This window comes from Tachysurus vachellii, chromosome 9, assembly GCF_030014155.1.
Source record: "Tachysurus vachellii isolate PV-2020 chromosome 9, HZAU_Pvac_v1, whole genome shotgun sequence".
Classification (NCBI taxonomy): domain Eukaryota; kingdom Metazoa; phylum Chordata; class Actinopteri; order Siluriformes; family Bagridae; genus Tachysurus; species Tachysurus vachellii.
In genome coordinates this window covers 12,779,265-12,786,739 of record NC_083468.1, presented here as the reverse complement: position 1 = coordinate 12,786,739, position 7,475 = coordinate 12,779,265, and positions in this window count along the sequence as shown.

Below are 7,475 nucleotides of genomic sequence, written 5' to 3'. Positions count from 1 at the left end.
TGTAGCATGACATATGTAGCATGACATGACATATATTGTCATGTCAATCCAAAGGCCTTAAACGCTTGAACCCGGGAAATGCTGCTTGCAGCTTTAATTAGGGTTCAAGCTCGAAGCGCTGGAAACCTATTGTTTTTGTTAGGATTTTTATTACTATTATTATTATTATTATTATTATTATTATTCCGCCCTAGAAACGATCGTGCAGCCCAAACCGTAAGGCCTAGAGAGCTCATACTTGGTCAGATGGTAGTACTGGTCACAGTTACTCTCTGCCAAGGTCTCAGCGGAATCAGACAATTTGGGGAGCTTCAGCGCCCCTCAACGCGTTTGTCCCCATAACCCCTAAACCCCTAAAACCCCTGTGTCCAAATCTCAAGTGCTTTATATCATTGGAATCCTTGGCTCATGACTTAAAAAACGTATATCTCCAATTTCATCTCCGCCATTAAATTTTTTTGCTATAGTGCATTTTGTCCGAAACCTACTTTTGCAAACTAGTCCTAGGTTTTTCGCCTGATTGAGACCAATCCAGTGCAGTAATATTCTCTGGAGTCTCAATGTCAACAATCTTCGAAAAAAATTTAAAAAAATTTTCAAAAAACTTCTAAATTTTGATTCAGGGTCCTTAAGTGGCCCCAAAACGTTTGGACTGTGAGGAGCCAGTTTTACTAAAATGTCAATAACTCAAGAACTGAATGAGCTATCAACACCAAACCTGGTACACATGTGAAAGAGGTCAAACTGAGGTCACAGTTCAAAAACAGTGGCGATTGTTTGTTCTTGTTCTCTCTCTCTCTCTCTCTCTCTTTGCTCCACTATCTATCTTTTCAGATCCCTACCATTGGACATCTCCTGTCAATCTTCATTATCCTGTGTGACATCACAATCCGAACACAGTTCTAGAATCAGAGTTTACCATGTTGTCATAGCAACATGGTAAACTCTAGAATCAGAGTTTACCATGTTGCCAACCCCAATGCATTCCATGCATTCAACATCCTAAAATTTTGTGTATGTGACTTGCGGGTCACTATGTGTATGTGACTTGAGGGTCACTTTGTGTATGTGACTTGAGGGTCACTTTGTGTATGTGACTTGAGGGTCACTTTGTGTATGCGACTTGAGGGTCACTTTGTGTATGTGACTTGCGGGTCACTCGTTCTGCATCTGAATGCTTGTGTTTCTTCGCTTTATGGATATGACTTTGTTTATTTTAGGGAAAATTGGACAGGTGAGTACTTCACATGACATATATTGTGCAACACGTTGGTAAGCTTTTCTGTATTAGAGACACTAGGTTAGGAGCGGGTGCCACCCTCTGTAACTTGCGGGTCACTTTGTGTATATGAAAATCCTTTAAGGCCTTAAACTCCCTAAAGGGCTTAAACGCTTGAACCCGGAAAATGCTGCTTGCAGCTTTAATTATTATTATTATTATTAATCCACCCTAGAAACGATCGTGCAGCCCAAACCGTAAGGCCTAGAGAGCTCAAACTTGGTCAGATGGTAGTACTGGTCACAGTTACTCAGGGCCAAGATCTCAGCAGAATCGGACAATTTGGGGCTCTTCAGCACCCCTCAACGCGTTTGTCCCCATAACCCCTAAACCCCTAAAACCCCTATGTCCAAATCTCAAGCGCTTTATATCATTGGAATCCTTGGCTCATGACTTAAAAAACTTATATCTCCGATTTCATTTCCGCCATTAAATTTTTTCGCTATAGTGCATTTTGTCCGAAACCTACTTTTGCAAACTAGTCCTAGGTTTTTCGCCTGGTCGAGACCTATCCAGTGCAGTAATATTCTCTGGAGTCCTAATGTCAATAATCTTCGAAAAAAAGTCGAAATTTTGATTCAGGGTCCTTAAGGGGCCCCAAAAAGTTTGGACTGTGAGGAGCCAGTTTTACTAAAATGTCAATAACTCAAGAACTAAATGAGCTATCAACACCAAACCTGGGACACATATGAAAGAGGTCAAACTGAGGTCACATTTCAAAAACCGTGGCGATTGTTTGTTCTTGTTCTCTCTCTCTCTCTCTCTTTGCTCCACTATCTATCTTTTCAGATCCCTACCATTGGACATCTCCTGTCAATCTTCATTATCCTGTGTGACATCACAGTCCGAACACAGTTCTAGAATCAGTGCTCTCAGTGTTCTAGAATTAGTGCTCTCCTCCAAGCACATTCAGCTTCAATTAGAGGGCTCTATTGTTGTTCATTCAGTTTTAGTATGTCAGACTGTTCATGTATCCCAATTTCTTAGTTACTTTGTGTATGTGACTTGTGGGTCACTTTGTGTACGTGACTTGCGGATCACTTTGTGTATGTGACTTGCCGGTCACTTTGTGTATGTGACTTGAGGGTCATTTTGTGTATGTGACTTGAGGGTCACTTTGTGTATGTGACTTGCCGGTCACTTTGTGTATGTGACTTGCGGGTCACTCGTTCTGCATCTGGATGCTTATACTTCTTCACTTTATGGATATGACTTTGTTTATTTTAGGGAAAACTGGACAGGTGAGTACTTCACATGACATATATTGTGCAACACATTGGTAAGCTTTTCTGTATTAGAGACACTAGGTTAGGAGCAGGTGCCACCCTCTGTAACTTGCGGGTCACTTTGTGTATGTGAAAATCCTTTAAGGCCTTAAACTCCCTAAAGGCCTTAAACGCTTGAACCCGCGAAAAGCTGCTTGCAGCTTTAATTATTATTATTATTATTATTATTATTATTATTATTATTATTATTATTATTATTAGGGGTCAAGCCCCGAAGGGGCGTAGACACCTATTGTTATTGTCGGAACTTAGAACCCGCCTCCAAGCTGACATATCACAAGGGTGATTTATACTTATAACTATATTTATTTTGTCGTCTACTTTTACTCAAGCTCTATTACTTACACTATAATCAATATTGATAATATAATGAGAAACTTCTCAGACCTGGATGAGAATGAGCAAAAACTTCTTTATTGCAGTCAATCAGTCATCCATTCCATTGAGCTCAAGAAAAACCAATAAGTCACAAGTGACAAATGAAAACTCGAAAAGAAAACATCCACATGTAACCAAAAGGTTCTCCCTTGCAAAACAAAAAGACTCAAAGTATCAAAAGAATAAAAGAGCTGTAGCATCAAAAGATAGCTTCTCCGTCCAAAAAGAACTACTCTCCCTACGAAAAGGAACTGAACTTTCCAATGAAATTTCCCCTCAATATATACCCTGGCGCCTCTAGGCGCCTCCCCTCTTAATCTGCATACTTTCAGGCAATTTCCCATTATTTCTTGATGTTGTTTCTGAAGCCCCGCCTGATCCTTTACATGCTTCTTCTGAAATCCCCTTATTTCCTCGAATTACCTCATATGCCTCCTCGGTGACCTAATATCCTATCTTTCTGAATTCCCCTTGTTTCCCAGAATCATCACCTGACCTTTACTCGTATGCCCATGTATGGGTTTTCCTCTTTTCTTAATTTCCTATTATTTTCAGCCTTTTTCGTCACTTATTAAAAAATATGCTCAAGAGAGCTCTACTTCCTAGTTGGTATCACATTTGTCGTTCAGCCTTTCATGACAGACGTCTTGTGGATTAATCCTCTTTTCAGCTACAATGAGTAAGTTTTTCTCATTTCTTTTATTACTATTTTATATATGTTTACTGATTATTTGTTAACTTTACGAGTTTAACTATATCATAAGTCCTTACTTCTACTTGGTTATATTGCATTGCTACTGTTGCTAAGCTTTATTGCTGTAATGCTACTTTGTATATTATTGGAGTCCTTAATGTTGACTCTTTTAAGCTTTGCTAAACTTTTGAACTTTATTATGATCTCAGTCTGGCCTTCAGACCGGGCTTGCCTATTGCATACTTTAAGCTTTAGTTCCTCTATTCCTATTAAAGGCTACTCCCTTTTTCCCTTAGGTTCTCAACCTCAGGGTCAGCCAATTCGTCCTGGTCACACCATTTGGATTTCTCGGCCTACTCCCTATAGGAGGCCAGTTCCTGCTGAGGTTTTGGCCAATTTTCGCCGCTATCAGCTGGGTCATCTGTCTCAGGAGCTCTGCTCCTTCCTGGAACGACTGTGTTCCCCTACACTCCCTGAGCAGCCTCTCACGCTCTTTCACCTTGTGCAGACGCCTATGACTCGGTCTTTCTCTACTCAAACACTCCTGCCTCCTGTTCTGGTGGACCAAAGGACACAAACTGATGGTTGTCCTCATGCTGAACCCTGCTGCCCCAGGCTGACAACTCTCCTCTCCTCCTCGTATCTCATCTCCTCCTTTTGCCTATATTCGCCCTCTCTCCCCTACTTTGGCATCTTCTCCATCTAACTCTGAGCCTGGTTCCCCAGGCTTTGTCCCTTCTTCTCCCTCTCCTAGACCTGGGTCTCCAGACTACACCCCTACTTCTCCCAGGCCTGATAGCTCTGGATCTCACTACTATTAAGTTTACTTGTAATAAACTTCTTATTCCTTCTGAGTCCTGTGTGCTTTATTTATTCATTAGTTATATATCGCCTTAATCTTATTATAACATCTGGGAACTATTCCCATGTATCATATGATACCAATTATAATATTCTTAAAACATGATCCCAACTTCTTTTGGGGCACTTCTATAGTGTGAGATTACTTCTCTTTTGGGGCACGTCTTATAGTGCAATGATTTTTCACAATCTATAATGTAAGAGCACTTCTTTTGGGGCACGTCTTATAGTGCAACAACTTTTCACAACATCATTATCGTTAGTTTTCTTCTTCTTATTATTATTATTAGGGGTCAAGCCCCGAAGGGGCGTAGACACCTATTGTTATCGTTAGTTTTCTTATTATTATTATTAGGGGTCAAGCCCCGAAGGGGCATAGACACCTATTGTTATTGTCGGTCTTCTTCTTATTAATGGTGCTTGAAAAGCATCATTATTGTTATTCTGCATACTTATTAATGGTGCTTGAAAAGCATCATTATTGTTATTCTGCATACTTATTATTAATGGTGCTTGAAAAGCATCATTATTGTTATTCTGCATACTTATTATTATTATTATTATTATTATTATTATTATTATTATTATTATTATTATTCCGGACACTTTTTCGGCGCGTAACTTGTCCCGCAGCTTTTGTCCTAGACCCATGAATGAGGTGTCAAATCGACCAGCTCGTTGAGGAGAGGTGTGCTATGACTTTTATAAGCGATCGGAATTCCGGAATTCCCGCTACGGAAGCTCAAAGGGATTTTTTTTTCCATAGACTTGAATGGGGAATTCTTAAAATTCTTTTGTTCTGTCTGTAGATGTAAAGCACACTCTCAATACATGTAACTATCAACTCCACACTATCAATCCAATGTTTCCACAAGTATTGGCCCCCAGTCAATACACTTTTGTCCAAAAGTATTGGCACCCCACCGGGTATTCACGTGTAGCCCCGCCCCCAAAAACTGTTCTATGCAGTATAATAATAAGTAGAATTCCATAATGACTGCAGTTTTTACATGAAATGTCAAAACACTTAGTAGTCACTTTTGTCCAAAAGTATTGGCACCCCACCGGGTATTCACGTGACGTCACGTGTAGCCCCGCCCCCAAGATAAGCGAAATCATAAATTTTGCACAACATGGATGTGTCATATATCAAAACACTAAGCCCAATGAGGGGAATTGCCTCACGTGTGTTTTGCTGACGTCACGTGACGTCACGTGTAGCCCCGCCCCCAAAATAAGTGAAATCAAACATTTTGCACAACATGGACATGTCATATATCAAAACACTCAGCCCGATGAGGGGAACTGCCTTACGCGTGTTTTAGTCACGTCACGTGACGTCACGTGTAGCCCCGCCCCCAAAATACTGTTCTATTCAGTATAATAATAAGTAGAATTCCATAATGACTGCAGTTTTTACATGAAATGTCAAAACACTTAGTAGTCACTTTTGTCCAAAAGTATTGGCACCCCACCGGGTATTCACGTGACGTCACGTGTAGCCCCGCCCACAAAATAAGCAAAATCAAAAAGTTAGCACAACATGGACATGTCATACATCAAAACACTCAGCCCGATGAGGGGAACTGCCTCACGCGTGTTTTGGTCACGTCACGTGTCGTCACGTGTAGCCCCGCCCCCAAAATAAGCAAAATCAAAAATTTTGCACAACATGGACATGTCATATATCAAAACACTCAGCCTGATGAGGGGAACTTGCCACGTGCAAGCACCATTCACACAAAATCAGAATCAGAATCAGAAAGGTCTTTATGAGGAACACACACACACACTTACACACACATTTACACACACACTTACTCACACTCGCACACTTACTCACACTCGCACACTCACATACTCACACACACACTCTCACACACAGACAGACACAGACACACACAGACACAGACACACTCACACACACACACACACACACAGACACACTCACACACACACACACACACACACACAGACACTCACACACACACTCACACACACACACACAGACAGACACACAGACACTCACACACACACACAGACACACAGACACTCACACTCACACAGACACACACTCACACAGATGAGGAACACACACTTACACACACATTTACACACACACTCACTCACACTTGCACGATTCACACTCACACACACACACACTCACACACACACTCACACTCACACACACTCGCACACTCACATACTCACTCGCACACTCACACACACACACACTCACAGACACACACAGACACTCACACACAGACACACAGACACACAGACATGCAAACACACACACACGCACTCGCACACACAGACGCACAGAGACACACACACGCACTCACACACACAGAAGCACAGAGACACACACACGCGCACACACACTCGCACACACACTCACACACACACACACACATTTTACGAATGCAATGCCATATCGCTACGAAACTTGGTATGGTTCAACAGCAACATGTTCTGAGCGCATCTGATCGGCTTGACCCCGGTATCGCTGCTTGCAGCTATATTTATTAGGGGTCAAGCCCCGAAGGGGCATAGACACCTATTGTTATCGTTAGTTTTCTTATTATTAGGGGTCAAGCCCCGAAGGGGCGTAGACACCTATTGTTATCGTTAGTTTTCTTCTTCTTCTTCTTCTTCTTCTTCTTCTTCTTCTTCTTATTATTATTATTATTATTATTATTATTATTATTATTCTTCCGTCTTCCGCCATTGAAGTCAATGGCAGCCCATAGAACCGTACATAGGAAAGTTATGAAATTTGGCACACATGTAGAGGCCAGTCTTAGAAGTTACTGTAGCAACTTTGGTGTGTCTAGCTCAAACAGTCTAGTGCCACCAACAGTCCAAAAACCCAATTTTGTGCTGAATCGTAAGGCCTAGAGGCAAAATTCTTGCAACATCAGAATCAGAATCAGAATCACAAAGGTCTTTATTGCCAAGTATGTTTAGGCAAAAT